This window comes from Hyaena hyaena, unplaced genomic scaffold (assembly GCF_003009895.1).
Source record: "Hyaena hyaena isolate Hyena2069 unplaced genomic scaffold, ASM300989v1 scaffold_2015, whole genome shotgun sequence".
NCBI classification, from domain to species: Eukaryota; Metazoa; Chordata; class Mammalia; order Carnivora; family Hyaenidae; genus Hyaena; species Hyaena hyaena.
Window position 1 is genome coordinate 8507 of NW_024082629.1, and position 16384 is coordinate 24890.

At 53.6% G+C, this 16384-nt stretch overlaps 1 long non-coding RNA gene across 1 annotated transcript in view; it reads right to left on the reverse strand.

The window, feature by feature from the left end:
* The window catches only part of LOC120227092, a 5597-nt gene extending 4527 nt beyond the window's left edge, over positions 1-1070 (reverse strand). Inside the window, exon 1 of the long non-coding RNA XR_005527173.1 lies at positions 972-1070. This is a non-coding gene — a long non-coding RNA (uncharacterized LOC120227092). The remainder of the gene's footprint in view (positions 1-971) is intronic.
* Positions 1071-16384: the final 15314 nt, after the last annotated feature.

Consider the following 16384-nt stretch of genomic DNA (forward strand, 5'->3'; position numbering starts at 1 on the left):
TGAACATACCTCCAGTTTCCCAGGACATACATACAATGGGCGGCGTCACTTCCCTGTATGAAGGTGAGCTATAGGTTTCTCTGGTCAAAATGAAAGAGGAATTTTTACACAAAAGCAGATGTGAGCAGTACCCATGAGTATTTTGGAGACACAGTGTTTTGGGTTCTGTAAAGAATAAAGCGCATCCCTAAATGTTAATGCCTCAGGTGTCCTGTGTGAAAGAAGGATACATGCATAAGTGACAGAGACCTGTGATCGCCACAATCGAAGCACCAGTGAAGGAATTGGGGAAACTTGAATCACTCAGGAATAGAAGGGAAATTGTGGACAGTAAGCAGAGATTGAGGAGGTGCAGATGGGAGGCGGTCGGGGTCAGTTAAATGCAGTTTGAAGCCATTCCTGGGCACAGCCTGAGCAGGGAGAGTGAGATCCACACAGAGCTGCTATGTGGGGTCACTCTCAGTGCACAATGCAGCGTTCATCTCTGAGATGTCAGTGTTACTAAAGTGCACCTAGATAATCATCTAAAAAGATTGTGTCCTGGGGTGTTCTGAAGGTTCTAGATATTTGTGGAGGGGAAATGACCTGGAGATATGGGAAATTTAACTTGGTCTTATGGAAATGCTTGTCTGCCCAAGTTCATATCCCTTAGTGAGACAAGATCTAGATCAGCTGAGTGCTTGCATTGGCCTTCTGCCTGAGATAACCTACAATTCAGGATTGGCCAGAAGCCACCCCTGCTGGACCCCTGTCATCACCCTGACTGCAGCTTTCCATCTCCTCAAACTTCTCTCAAAATATCCCTAGTCTTTGCCCATGTTCCTGCTGTCTCAGCCGTCATACCAGTTCTCAGTGAGACCTACTCAGAGCCTCAGCTGTGAAATAGGGGTAATATTTGTGTCAAGAACATTATTAAAGAGTACATTAAATACATAAAACATCTGCAAAATTTCTGGGAAGTATTCACTCACCTTCTCACAGTTTCAATTAAGATATCTCCACACAATGATCATCAAAAAAAGATGTTCATGGAAATTCATTCAACGAAGACTGTAAACACCTCAGCCCAGGAATTGCTGTTTGAAACGATAAAATTCATGCCCTACCAGACAAATAAAATTATGAGAATGTGTATATTCAGAGATCTACATCTGAGAGCTAAACACAATAATTTTCCATTACCTGCAGCCACACATGAAAGTGTTAATCTGAGGCCACAGATAAAGTACAGAAGACAGAATGCATGTAGGGAAACATAACATCATAGGGAAATTAACCAAAATCTCTTAAATCTCACTGATTTTGGAATTTGAAGAGGACTGTGCAAGGTGACCAACTACGGTGATTATATACTTTTTAAAAAGGTGTGTCAGCTCTGCCTGAATGCTTTCCCTACACATCCTGTCCCCTACATACATAACCTTCACCTCAAAGTCCATAAGCCAGAGAGAGATCCAAAGACTAGCAGAACAGACTCCACAACTCAATAGAGAGAAGCTGCACCTGAATGGTTAGGAAGGTCAGAAAGGAAGACAGCTGCCTACAGAGAAGACAGAGAAAATGAGCTCTGACCCCAGGGAGCTCAAACAGGGAAGACTAATCCCCGTAACATTTGGCCTTCAAAACCAGAAGGGCTGAATTCCTTGAGTTTGGATCCTGGAGCTTAGGAGGTCAGCTGACTCAGCACTGGGTGATCCAGGAGGGTGAGTGATAGCCAGGACCCTGCCTGTGTGGAGAGGCAATGTAAACATGGCAGTTTACACTATGCCAGAGGCAACAAGAGATAGATATGTTCATGCTGATTTCTGAGTGATTGGGTGACTTCTCCAACAATGAGGGAGCTCACAGTCACCACTTTTCTACCCCACTCCCCAGAATAAGCACAAAAGCACCTACCAGGGTGTTGGGCTGCACCGACCCTTGCTACCTAACCCACTAGCAGTGCGGCTGTCCCAAGAGATCTCTGGGGGACTCACCCACTTGAAGCCTTCTGGGCTCAGTGCAAACTTTGTTAAAACCACATGGGAACCCCATCCAGCCTGCTGCATGCAAAGCTGCCACAGCATGTTATGCACATCTGCACCACACCCAGCTGCGCACTGCTGGCCACCTTCCTACGTCTCACCCAGCCACGTGTCCCCAGCCACCGATGCACTCTGTGCATAACCTCAAACTCTTGGATGTCCTGGTGCAGAGCTGCCAGCCAACAAAGAACAGCTACAGACTTGTCAATAGAATCTTGACAAGCCAGAAGCGAGTGATATGACCCATTCAAAGTGCTGAATGGAAAACTCATCAACCAAGAATACTCTGTGCAGCAAGGCTATCATTCAGAATAGAAGCAGATATAGGACTTTACCCAAGGGATACAGAAATGCTGAGGCATAGGAGCACATGTACCCCAATGTTCACAGCAGCACTCTCCACAATAGCTAAAACATGGAAAGAGCCTAAGTGTCCATCAACAGATGAATGGATCAAGAAGATGTGGCTTATCTATACCATGGAATACTACATGGCACTGAGAAAGAATGAAATCTGGCCATGTGTAGCAACATGGATGGACCTTGAGGGTGTTATGCTGAGCGAAATAAGGCAGAGAAGGACAAATATCATATGTTTGCACGTATAGGAGGATTAGGAGGAACTTGACGGAGGAACAAGGGGGAGAAGAAGGGCGGAAATGGTGGGAGAAAGGGAGAGAGGCAAACCATGAGAGACTCTTGAATGCTGACAAAAACTGAAGACTGATGGATGTGGGGAGGAGGGGGGGATGGGCATGGAGGAGGACACTTGTGGGGATGAGCACTGAGTGTTATGTGGAAACTAATTTGACAATAAACTATTTGTAAAAAAAAATTAAAAAAATTCAAAAAAAAATAGAAGCAGATATAGTTTCAAAAAAAAAAAAAAAAACAAACAGGGGCGCCTGGGTGGGTTAGTGGGTTAAGCGTCCGACTTTCGCTTAGGTCATGTACTCGCGGTTCATGGGTTCGAGCCCCGCATCAGGCTCTGTGCTGACTGCCAGCTCAGAGCCTGGAGCCTGTTTCAGTCCGTGACTCCCTCTCTCTCTGATCCTCCCCTGCTCACGCTGTCTCTCTCTCTCTCCTAGAAATAAATAAAACATTAAAAAAAAAAAGGAGTTTGACCACTAAATCATTCCAGCAAGAAATATTAACAGGGACTCTTTGAATGGAAAAAAGAAACCAAAAGTGACAAAAGAGAGGTGGAAAACTCAAAGCCAGTAAAAATAAATATTTCTGTAAAAATTCAGTCAAGAAATTGGCAAAAATGGATATATAATAACATGTACCAAACCATAAGGAGAAAATAAGGGGTTCAAAGGTAAATAACCATCATTTAATAAAAATAAAAATAAAAGCAATGAATTATATAAAAGTCTAATGGTGACCATATATCAAAAATCACAAATAAATATGCAAAGAATAAGGGGAAATAAATCAAAACATATCACTAAAGAAAATCAGAGGAGCCTGGGCCTTGAATCCAAACACTAAGCCTGGCTGGCACCATCTCCTGCGCCCTCAACTCAGCCCTTCGGGGAGATCACTGCCCTGCTGGCTGATTAGATTCTGAATCATCCTGGGACCTTACTCTAACCCTAACCCGAACCCTATACCTAAACCTCATTCCAAAAGTGACCCTACACCTGAGCCGCACAAGTGCATGGGCCCTCATTTCAGACCTCCAGGAACATCATGGGGCTGGCACCACTTCTGCCCTGGTGACTCCCATGGATGGAACCCAAACCCTAGCCAAGCCCCTCTCCCTGTGGGGACCCACTTCCTAGGACTCAGAAACCAGGGACAATGGGACCAGAAGCAGTGCACAATTACTCAGCATACAACATAGAACATCACCATGCCATTTCCAAGCATGGGTGGAGTTGCATTAAGGGTGTCCTGAGGCCCAACTCTAACCTAGCCCAAAGAGAATGCTGACTTTGGAACCCAAAGACCAAGCCAAAGGAGCATCCTCCCATGCGTCCTCAGCTGACCGGGTAGAGCACTGAACTGCTGGGGGTTCAGTGCCTGGAGCCTCCTGGGAATGAACCCTAACCCTAAGCCTAACACTGACCCTCACTCTAAACATAACCTTACAGCTGACACACAACCGTGAATACACCCCCACGTCAGCCCTCCAGGGAGATCACCGGACTGGTGTCTCTTCTGCCATGGTGACTCTCTTTGATGAAACCCTAACCCTAGCCAAGGTGCTCTTATCATGGGGATACAATTCCTAGGTCTAAGAACACCATGGGTACAGAAACGGTGCAGTCTTAATCATCAAAGAAAGTGGAACATCACCATGACATTAACAAAGGCAGGATCGAGGTGCACACGGGGTGTCCTGAGGCACAATGGTACTCTGGGCAACAGAGGAGGCTGGGCCTTGAACCCAAACACTGCTCCTGACTGGCAACTCCCCGTGCTCGCTCAACTCATTCCTCAGAGGGATAATGCACGGGTAGCTGATTAGATTCTGGATTGTCCTAGGAACTTACTCTAATGCTAACCCTAACCCTAAACATAACCCTAACCATACACATAACCCTCACTCAAAACGACACCCTACACCTGACTAGCAACCGAGTATGGGCCCTCATCTCAGGCCCCCGGGTAGATGATGGGGCTGGTGTCACTTCTGCCCTGCCAACTTCTCTGAATGGAACCCTTACCCTAGCCAAGGCACTCTCCCCTTTGGGACCCAATTTCTTGGTCTCAGAAAACCAGGGACATAGGGCCCAGAAGCAGTACATGCTTAATCCATATGGAACATCACCATGACATTTAAAAAGCCTGAATTGAGGTGAACAAGGGGTGTCCTGAGGCACAACAGTAGCCTGACCCGAGAGGAGGCAGAGCTTGAACCCAAATACTAAGCCTGACCAGCAACTTCCCATGCACCCTCGACTCACCCCTCCAGGGAGAATACTGCACTGTTGAGTGATCATTTCCTAGATCGTCCCCTGATCTTACTCTCATATTAACCCTAAACCTAAACCTAACCCTAACTTTACTCTTAACCTTCACTCTAAATGTGACCCTGCACATGAACTGCAGCCGTGCATGGACCCTCATTTCAGACCTCCGGGAAGATCATGGTATTGATATTAACTCTACCTTGGGTACACCACTGGAGGGAACCCTAACCCTAGTCAAGGCTCTCTCCCTGCGGAGACCCAATGTCCAGGTCTGAGAAAACCAGGACAGGGGGCCCAGAAGTGGTGAGGCTTAATCAGCATGGAACGTGGAACAATACCATGACATTAACAAAGACTGGATAGAGCTGCACAAGGGGTGGGGTGAGGCACCACCAAAGCCTTGCCCACCAAGGAGGCTGGGCCTTGAACCCAAACACTAAGCATGATCACCAACGTCCCTTGCGCTCTCAACACAACCCTATGGGGAAATAACTGCAATGCTGGCTGATTAGATCCTGGATTGTTCTGGGATCTTACACCAACCCTAACCCGTAAATCTAACTGTTAATTGTACACCTAGCACTCACTCTAAACGTGACACTACATGGAAGCCACATGCCTGTGTGGGTCCTCATTTCAGCCCTCCAGGGAGATCACGGGGATTGTGTCATTTCTGCCCTGGCGACTCCCCTGGATGGAACCGTAACCCTAGCCAGGCTGTCTCTCATGGGGAATCAATTTCTTGGTCTCAGAAAAACAGAAACATGGGGCCCAGAAGTGGTGCAGAATTATTCGGCATGGAACTTGGAGGATCACCATGCCTTTTCCAAGCCTGGATGGAGCTGCATTAGGGGTGTCCTGAGGTCCAAGTGTAACCTAGCCCAAGGAGAAGGCTTGCCTTGGAACCCAAAGTCTAAGCCAGATGACATCCTCCCATGTGCCCTCAACTCAGCCCTAAGGGTAGAGGAATGCACTGCTGCGATTTCAGCGCCTGGAGTCACCTGGGGTCCAAACCCTCACCCAAAGGCTAACCCTAACCCTAAACCTAACACCCACTCTAACCATAAACTTACAGCTGACCCACACTGGCACATGCACCCTCATTTCAGACCTCCAGGGAGATCACAGAGCTGGTGTCAATTCTGCACTGGAGCTCCCCTGGATGGAACCCTAACTCTAACCAAGGCTCTCTCCCCATGGGAACCCAATTCCTATGTGTGAGAAAACCAGAAAACCATGGGCACTGAAGAGGTGCAAGGTTAATAAGCATAGAATGTGGAATATCAAAATGACATTAACAAAGTCGGGATGGAGCTGACCAAGGGGTGTCCTGAGGCACAAATGTAGCCTGGCCCACAGAGGAGGCTGGCACTTCAACTAAAAAACTAAGCCGGACTGGCAACTTGCACCATGCCCTCAACTCAGCCCTCCGGGGAGACCATTGCACTGATGGTGATCAGTTCCTGGAGCATCCTAAAATCTTACTCTCACCCTAACCCTAAACCTAATCCTAACCCTACCCCTACGTCTACACTCTAAACATGACCCTGCACCTGAGCTGCACCCTTGCAGGGATCCTCATTTCAGACACCAAGGGAGATCACGGGGCTGGTGTCACTTCTGCCCTGATGACGCCCCTGGATGGAACCCTAATCCTAGGCAAGACTCACTCCCCTTTGGAACCCCCTTCCTAGGTCTCAGAAAACCAGAAAATGGGTCCCAGAAGCACTGCACATTTACTCGTCATGGAACATGGAACATCACCGTGCCATTTCCAAGCCAGGATGGAGCTGCTTTAGTCATGTCCTCAGGACCAACTCTAACCTAGCCTAAAGATAAGGCTGGTTTTGGAACCCAAAGCCTAAGTCAGACTGTCACCGTCTCTTGCGCCCTCTACTCAGTCCCCTGGTGGAGCAGTGCGCTGCTAGAGATTCAGCGCCTTAAGCCTCATGGGTTCCAAACCTAACACTAAGACCAAACATAAAGCTAACCCTCACCCTAAAAATAACCCTCTCTCTAACCATTAACCTTCAGCTGACCCAGACCTGTGGATGCGACCTCACTTCAATCCTCCAGGGAGATCATGGGGCTAGTGTAGCTTCTGCCTCGGCAACTCCCCTGGACGGAACCTTCAATTGAAGGTGTGACAACCCTCCAACATGAATGGGGGGGGATTCCATCATCGATGAGGGCTATCCCCATCATCCTAGGGGCGGTTCCCCCTTCACAGATGGGGAGTACAGACGTGACACCCCTCCATCATCAAAGGGGGTGCATCCTTCATCTATCCTTCACGATTTGGAGATGGTGAGTGCGAGAGTGACACCCGACCATGGTCGCTGGGGGAGGGGGGGTGCTTCCATGTTCGATAGAGGGGTTCCCCCATCATTGACGTGATCATGCAGCCGTGACACCCGTCCATCACTGATGAGAGGGTGCCCCATTGTCGATGGTGGGTGCAGGAGTGACACCCGTCCATCTTCAATGTGAGGTGCTCCTACATCAAGGTGGGGGTGCAGGTGTGACACCCATCCATTGTTGGAGCAGGGGCGCCTCCCTCATCGGTGGTGTGTGGTGCCACTTTGTCGACGTGGGGGTGCACGCGTGACACCCCCCCCATCGTCGATGGTGGGGTGCCCCTTCGTCGATGGGGGTGGAAGGCATGACACCCATCCATCGTCAATGGAAGGTGTCTCCATCATCGATGGGAGGGTGGCCCTATTGTCTTAGGGGCAGTGCCCCCTTCGTCATGGGGAGGTTGTGGGCATGACAACCTCCATCGTTGATAAGGAAATGGCTCCATCACCGATTGGAGGGTGATCCCATCGTCAATTGGGGGTTTCCCCTTTGTCGATGGGGGATGCATACGTGACACCCCCCCATCATTGACAGAGTGGTCTCTTATCGTCAATGGGGTTGTGCCCTTTCGTCGATTTGGGAGTGCAGACATGACATGCCTCCATCGTTGATGAGGGGCTGCCTCAATCAACGATGTAGGGGTTCCCCAATTGTCGATGGGGGATGCAAGTGTGACACCCTTCATTGTTGATGGGAGGGTGCCTCCTTCGTTGATGAGGAGGTGTAAGATTGGCACCCCTCCATCATTGATGGGTTCCCTATTCGACGATGGAGGTTACTGGTGTGACACCCCTCCTTCACATATGTGATCAAGGAGGGGTATGACAGTGCCACAAGGGATCTGCTGGCTAGAGAAGACACTATGTACTGGGAAGTGAAGGAGGGGAAGCTGGCCCCAGGACACATGGATTCAGAAGGGGGAGGCTTCAGGTTAGAAGATGGACACCATTTCTAGCCACAATTGGGAGGAAAGGGCTCATGTATCTCCAACACTGTAGAAGTTCACTTTTGTAGTTCGTTTAGGTCTTTAATAATGCTATGAAGGTAGAATGTCTATTATGACTGTTTGGAAAATGGGGAAACTGAGGCCAGGGTAGATCAAAAGGTCAGAACTACCCTGCATACAAACCTAAATTCAAGTTCCAGGCTGTGGCTTGTGCATGGTTCACCCACACAGACTGTAAGCTTTCTGGGAGCAGGGCCACGGGTAACAATTCCAGGACAACACACATGTGCACCTTCTCCCTGAGCACTGAGACCATGGCATTTAATCCTTGTTGGCCAAGTTGGTCCATTGAAACTGTTCCAGATCGGATTGAATAGGCCCATAGCACAAATCCCAGCTCACAAAGAAATGGTCATTGACCAGTGGTTGGCAAGCTTTTTCTATACAGGACCAGTTAAGAAAAATATTCTTGGCCTCACAGGACCGATCTTCACTTCAGCTACTCCCCTCTGGTGCCCGGCCATGGCACAAAATTTACACAACAGGAGGCCAGATTGGGGCCACAGGCTGAAGTTTGCTAACTCCAGCATGCTATAAACAATTTACTGGAAGACAGCTATAGGCTTGGAGGTGGATAGCAGATCACAAAGGAGGAGGATCACATTCTTCCTCCTTCCTGTAAAGAACAAATTCTGTGAAGACAGGAGGAGGAGGATGGTCTACCTTTAACTTGGGTCCACAGCCTGTCAGGTGCCTAGTCTTCATCAGCTGTAATCCTCAAGGTCACTCGGGAAGGTTTTAACCACTATTTTCCAGGATAGAAGAAAAGAGACTCAGGTAGAAGCTGCCCGTGATTACACAGCACGGAGACAAACCTGGAAGGTCCCTGCTGGCCAGTGAGGGCTCAGGCCCACCAGGACGGGAAACACGAGGTAGCCCACGCTGGCTGCTGAACAAGTCAGCCCAGGAAGACTGGGATAGAGACTCAAGAATCAGAAGAGGTCCTCATGCACCCATAGGAAACCTCTGGAGGTGTAGGGAAGTTTTGTAGGCTATGTTTTGTTGTTGTTTTTTAATATGATTTATTATCAAATTCATTTACATGCAGTAATACCCAGTGCTTATCCCACCAAGTGCCCTCAGCCCTAGCCCTAGCCCTCGACCACCCCCTAACCCGAGCCCCGCCCCTCAGGCTCCCCAGAAGCCTGCACCGAGGCCCTCCCCGGGCATGGGTTCTCACTTCAGCCCTCCCGGGAGATGGCGAGACTGGTGCCGCTTCGGCCCTGGCCGCTCCCCCAGACGCCGCCCTAACCTAAGCCGTGCCTCGGGGCCCACGGGGGGCCGGGTCCTCATTCCGAAAACCGAACAAACCTGAGCCTCAGACGCGGTGCCAGATTCCTGGGCATGGAAAGGTGACCATGGCTACGATGTTTGCCTGGTGCGGCAACCTAGGAACCAAAGCCCTCTTGGGGCACCACCAAAGCCGGATCCCCCTAGTTGGCGGGCCCTGGAAGCGAAACGCTAAGGCTAGCGGCACCCTGCCATGCGCCCTCAACTCAGCCCTACGGGTTGAGCACGGCACTGACGGCGATTTGGGTCCTTGTGCGTCCCAGGCTCGGACCCCGACCCTAGCCCTAGGCCTTGACCACCCCTAACCCTAGCCGCACCTCCGGCCCCATGGGGGGCCGTGTCCTCATTCGGAAAACCGTACGGGCCTGAGGCTCAGAAGCGGTGCCGGATTCCTCGGCACGGAGAGCGGACCATGGCCACGACGTTCGCCGGGCGCGGCAGCCTCGGAGCACGGCCGTCGGGAGGCACCCCCGAAGCCGGGTCCCCCGAGGGGGCGGGCCCTGGGAGCCAAAAGCTAAGGCTGGCCGGCACCGCGCCCCGCGCCCTCAACTCAGCCCTCCGTGGGGAGCGCGGCACTGCCGGCGGATCAGGTCCCGGCGCGTCCCGGGCTCGGGCCCTAACCCTAGCCCTAGGCCTCGACCACCCCCTAACCCGAGCCGCGCCCCTCAGGCTCCCCAGAAGCCTGCGCCGAGGCCCGCCCGGCGCACGGGTTCTCACTTCAGCCCTCCCGGCAGATGGCGGGACTGGTGCCGCTTCGGCCCTGGCCGCTCCCCCAGACGCCGCCCTAACCCTAGCCGCGCCTCGGGCCCCATGGGAGGCCGGAACCGTACGGGCCTGAGGCTCTGAAGCGGTTCCAGAGTCCTCGGCACGGAGAGCGGACCATGGCCACGACGTTTGCCGGGCACGGCAACGTCGGCAACGCCGCCCTCCCGGGGCACCCCCGAAGCCGGGTCCCGGGAGGTGACGGGCCCTGGAAGCCAAACGCAAAGGCTGGCCGGCAACGTGCCATGCGCCCTCACCTCAGCCCTCGCGCTGGAGCGCGGCACTGATGGCGGATTGGGTCCTGGCGCGTCCCGGGCTCGGGCCCTTACCCTAGCCCTAACATTCTGCCACACCCTAACTCTAGCCATACCCCTCAGGTTCACCGGAACCCTACACCTGAGCTTGTATCATGCATGAGCCCTCACTTCAGCACACCAGGGAGATCAGGGGACTGGTGCTGCTTCAGCCCTGGCCTCTACACCATCGTACACCCTAAACACTAGTGCAGCCTCTGGCCCAGTCGTCTGAGATCACCTTGGACTTGGGGCCGAGAATCATTGCAGGCTTTTCCGGCTTGGAAGATAGAATATCACAAGCATATTCACCAGGGCTGACAACGGCGGCACCACAGCTTTCTGAATGCTGCACCGTAGCCGGGTCCCTCGAGGAGACTGGCCCCGGAACCCAAACGCTAAGGGTGGCTGACACCGTGCCATGTGCCCTCAACTCATCCCTCCTGGAGGACAACGGCAGTGCCAGTGGATTGGTCCTGGAGCGTCCTGGGCTTGGACCATAACCCTAGCCGTAGCACCCTGCACACCATAACGCTAGCCCACCCCTCAGGCTCCCTTTAACCCTGCACCTAGGCCTACCCCGTGCATGAGGTAGGGGTAGGTCTACTTCATCCCTCCCGGGAGCTTGCAGGACTGGTGCCACTTCGGTCCTGGCCACTCCCTCGGACGCTGCCCTAAACCTAGCCAAGCCTCTGGCCTCATGGAGAGCTGAGTCCTCATTCCGAAAACAATATGGACCTGAGGCTCAAAAGCAGTGTAGGATTCCTCAGCTTGGAAAGTGGAACATTAGCACGACTTTCGCCAAGCCCAGAAACTTCGGGACCATAGCTGTCTTGTGAGACCTAAATCTAACTGATTCCATTTAGAAAAAGCCTCTATCTTGAGAGTGAACTAGGCCCAAACCCAGTCCCAGGAAAAACCACAAGAAGTACTTAGGCAGCCTCAGCCTGCCCTTAGTTACTTCCCTAGCAACAGCAACAGCCAATCAGTTTAAAAGAGGTGCCCATGTCCTAAGACGTTCTGGGTGGCAGTTTGTGGTCAGGCCAGATGGGCCGAACCAATCGGGTACTGACAAGACGGCCTGTACCAAAAGTCAACCTATCAGGAGGCTGCCAAGCTGGAATGCCCCGAATTCCACTGTAACCCCAATAAAAAGCCCTGCGACCACGAGTGGGGCTCCATACCATCACTGCTGCGCCGGGGTGCATTGGAGTCCCTGCTCGAGCTTGAATACAGACCCTTGTGTGCTTGCATCGGAATTGGCTCCTTGGTGGTCTTTGGGGTTCTCCTTAGGACACCGCCCTAACCCCAGCCTAGCCTCTGGCCCCATGGGGAGCCGAGTTCTCATCCCAAAAACAGTATGGACCTGAGGCTCAGAAGCAGTGCAGGATTCCTCAGCATGGAAAGTGGAACATCAGCACAATATTCAGCAAGTCCAGAAACATCGGCAGCATGGCGGTCCAGAAGCACCACCAAAGGCGGATCACCCGAGGTGGCGGGCCCTGGAACCCAAATGCTACGGCTGGCTGTCACCATGCCATGCGCCCTCAACTCACATCTCCGGGTGGGCCCTGGCAGTGCTGGCGGACTAGGTCCTGGAGCGTCCCGGGCTTGGGCCCTAATCCTAGCCCTAGCATTCTGCCACACCCTAACCCTAGCTTACCCCTCAGGCTCACCGGCATCTGCGCCTGAGCCTGCCCCGCGCATGAGCCCTACTTCAACCCTCCATGGAGATCGTAGGACTGTTTCTGCTTCGACCATACCCTCTTCCCCCGGATTCCAGCGTAACTTTAGCCAGGCCTCTGGCCCCATGGGGAGCCAAGTCCTCATTCCTAGACCAGCTTGGGCCTGGTGCCAAGAATCATTGCAGGCTTCTCAGAGATGGAAGGTAGTACATCAGAAGCATATATTCCAGGGCTGGAAACGGGGGCACCACGCCTTTCTGAATGCCTGACCATACCTGGGTCCCTCGAGGAGGTTGGCCCTGGAACCAAAAGGCTATGGCTGGCCAGCACCGTGCCATGTGCTCTCAACTCACGCCTCCAGGTAGACCACGGCACTTCCGGTGGATTGGGACCTGGAGCGTCCCAGGCTCGGGCCCTGACCCTAGCCCTCTGCCAACCCCTAACCCTAGCCCTACCCCTCAGGCTCACCAGCACCCTGCACCTGAGCCTGCCCAGCGCATGGGCCCTCACTTCAGCCCTCCTGGGAGATCACGGGACTGGTGCCACTTTTGCCCTGGACTCTCCCCCGTACTTCGCCCTAACCCTAGCCGAACCTCTGGCCCCATGGGGAGCCCAGTCCTCTATTCGAGACCACCTTGGACCTGGGGCCAAGAATCATTGCAGCCTTTCTGGCATAGAAGATAGAACATTAGCAGCATATTCGCCAGGGCCGGAAATGGCGGCACCACGGCTTTCTGGATGCCCTACCATAGCCGGGTCCCTCGAGGAGGTGGGCCCTGGAACCCAAACACTAAGACTGGCCGGCACCATGCCATGCACCCTGCACTCACCCCTCTGGGTGGACCATGGCACTGCAGGTGGATTGGGTCCTGGAGTGTCCCTGTCTCAGGCCCTACCCCTAGCCCTAGCCCTACCCCTCAGGCTCACTGGAACCCTGCACTTGAGCCTGCCCTGCGCATGGGCCCTCACTTCAGCCCTCCCCGAATATCACGGGTCTGGTGCCGCTTCGGCCCTGGCCGCCATCCTAACCCTAGCCTACGCTCTGGCCCTATGGGGATCTGAGACCTCTGGTCGAGAACATCGTGGACCTGGGGTCCAGAAGCATTGTAGGATTCCTCGGCATGGAAAATGGAATATCACCACAACTTTCTCTAAGTCCAGAAACCGCGGCACCACGGCTATCTGAAGGCCCCACTATAGCCGGACCACCCTTGCAGTTGAGCTCTGGAATCCAAACGCTACGGCTGGATAGCACCGTTCCATGCACCCTCAACTCAACCCTCTGGGTGGAATATGGCACTGCCAGTGGTTTGGGTACCAGAGCGTCCTGGGATTGGGCCCTAACCCTAGCCTTAGCACTCTGCCACGCCCTAACCCTAGCCCTACCCCTCAGGCTCACTGGAACCCTGCACCAATGTCTACCTAATGCATGGGGCCTACTTCAGACCTCTTGGGAGATCGAGGGACTGGTGCGGCTTTGGCCCTGGTTGCTCCCTCAGATGCCAACCTAACCCTAGCCTTGGCTCTGGCCCCATGAGTAATCGAGTCCTCTGTCTGAAAACAACGTGGACCTGGGGCCCACAAGCATTGTAGGCTTCCTCGGCATGGAAGGTCGAAAATCACCAGGATATTTGCCAGGGCCGGAAATGGCGACATCATGGTTCTCTGGAGGCCCCACTGTAGCCGGGCCCCCTAAGATCGAGGGCCCTGGTAGCCAAAAGCTAAGCCCTGCCGGCACCGTGCCATGTGCCCTCAACTCAACCCTCCAGGGGGTCCACGACACTCCTGATGGATCGGGCCCTAGAGGGTCCCCTGTTCGGGCCCTAACCCTAGCCCTAGCAGTCTGCCACACCCAACCCTCGCCCTACCCCTCAGGCTCACCTGAACCGTACACGGGAGCCAGCCCTGTGCATGGGCTCTCATTTCAGCCCTCCCGGGAGATCGCGGGACTGATGCGGCTTCGGCCCTAGCAGCTCCCCTGGACGCTGCTCTAACCCTAGCCAAGGCTCTGTCCCCACGGGTATCCACGTCCTCGGTCCGAGAACTCCGCAGACTCAGGGACTAGAAGTGTGCAGGGGTCCTAGGCATGGAGCATAGAACATCAGCACGACGTTCGCTGAGCCCGGAAACGGCGGCACAACAGGTTTCATGTGGCCCCACTTTAGCTGGGCCCACTGAGGGGAAGAGCCCGGAACACAACAACTGCCTGACCGGCATCGTGCCATGCACCCTCAACTCAGCCCTCTGGGTGGAGCACAGGACGGACAGCAGTTCGAGCCCTGGAGCGTCCCAGTCTCAAGTCCTAACTCTAGCCCTAGTGCTCCGCCACACCCTAACCATAGCCCTACCCCTCAGGCTCAGCTGAACCCTACACCTGAGCTGGCCCCATGCATGGGCCCTCATTTCAGCACCCCCCCACCCCCCAGGAGATCCTGGGACTGGTGCCACTGCAACCCTGGCCACTCCTCTGGATGCTGCCCTAACCCTAGTCTAGGCTCTGGCTCCACAGGGAGCCAAGTCCTTGGTGAGAGAATGCCGCAGGCCCGGGGCCCAGAAGCAGTGCAGACTTCCTCGGCATGGAGCGTGGCATTTCACCACGACGTTTGCCATGCCTGGATAGGGCGGCACAATTGGTGTCCGGATGCCCCATCATTGCCCACAGAGGCGGTGGGCCTTGGAACCATGAAGCAGTCCAGAAGCGGTTCACGATGACTTGGCATGGCACATGCACTGTTTTGTTTCTGTAGCCTGGATGAGATGCGCACTGGGACCCCTAGGGCCCAAATATAGCTTAGCCCAAAGAGGTGGGTGGCTTTTGAAGCCAAGGCCGATGTGTGATTTTCACCCTCCCATGCGCCCTCAACTCAGCCCTCTAGGGAGTCCACCACGCTTCTGGCAGTTCACATCTGGAGCCTCCTGGAATCTACTCATAACTCTAACCCTACCCCTACACTTGACCCCTAGTCCTACCGCTCATTGTAACCATACACCTGACCCACACACGCGCACCCCCCCTCATTTCAGCCCTCCAGGAAGATCACGAGGTTGGTGCCACTTCGGCCCTGGTGTCTCCCATGGTCGTAACCCTCGCCAAGGCTCTCTTTCCCAATGAGGACCTGAGACCTCGGTCTGAGAATAACATGGAACCGGGGCCCAGAAGCGGTGCTGGATGACTCGGCATGGCACATTGAACATCACCCTGCTTTTTCCAAAGCCCGGATGGGGCTGCACCTGGGGGCTCCTGAGGCCCACCTTTAGCCTAGCCCAAAGAGTAGTGTGGCCTTTGAAGCCAAGGCCGAAGACTGACCGATACCCTCCCATGAGTCCTCAACTCAGCCCTCTGGGGAGACTCCCATGCTGCTGGCCATTCAGCACCAGGAGCCTTTTGGGGTCTACTCCTAACCATAACCCTACCCCTGCACCTGACCCTAACCTGATCCCTAGTCCTACCTCTCATCATAACTCTACAGCTGACCCACACCCACACACAAGCCCTCATTTCAGCCCTCCAAGGAGATTGCGGAACTGGTGTCTCTTAGGCCCTGGCAACACTAACCCTAGCCAACGCTCTGGTTCCATGGGGACTCCTCTCCAGAGGACACCTCTCTACAAAACCTGTGAACTGCTAACTCCTCAGCTAGATATTAAAAGTGGATTTTGCCCAGTATGTACACAGACCAGTAAATCTCACTAAAAAGTGGTGGATGCGTGTTGTGACCAAATGTGTTGTATTATCCTTACCCTTTCTCTCTTCCAACAGCAATGCTTCCAGGAGCTCAGCCTGGCCTGGAGGCTGCCGGTCCTCTGGGGGGGCTGATGATCCTCTACACAGACACTGCAGTTGTCCAGGCCATGGGTACAAGGACGTGTCATTCACATGGACACTGAGGATGTCTGGGCTGTGCCCCATCGTCATGGGGATGGGGACCTGTCATCCACATGGACACTGCAGTTGTCCGGATTGCGTCCTGTCATCATGGGGAATAAGTGGTGTGCCATCCACACGAACACAAAGGTCACCAGGCCCCGTTCACACAGCCCAGGG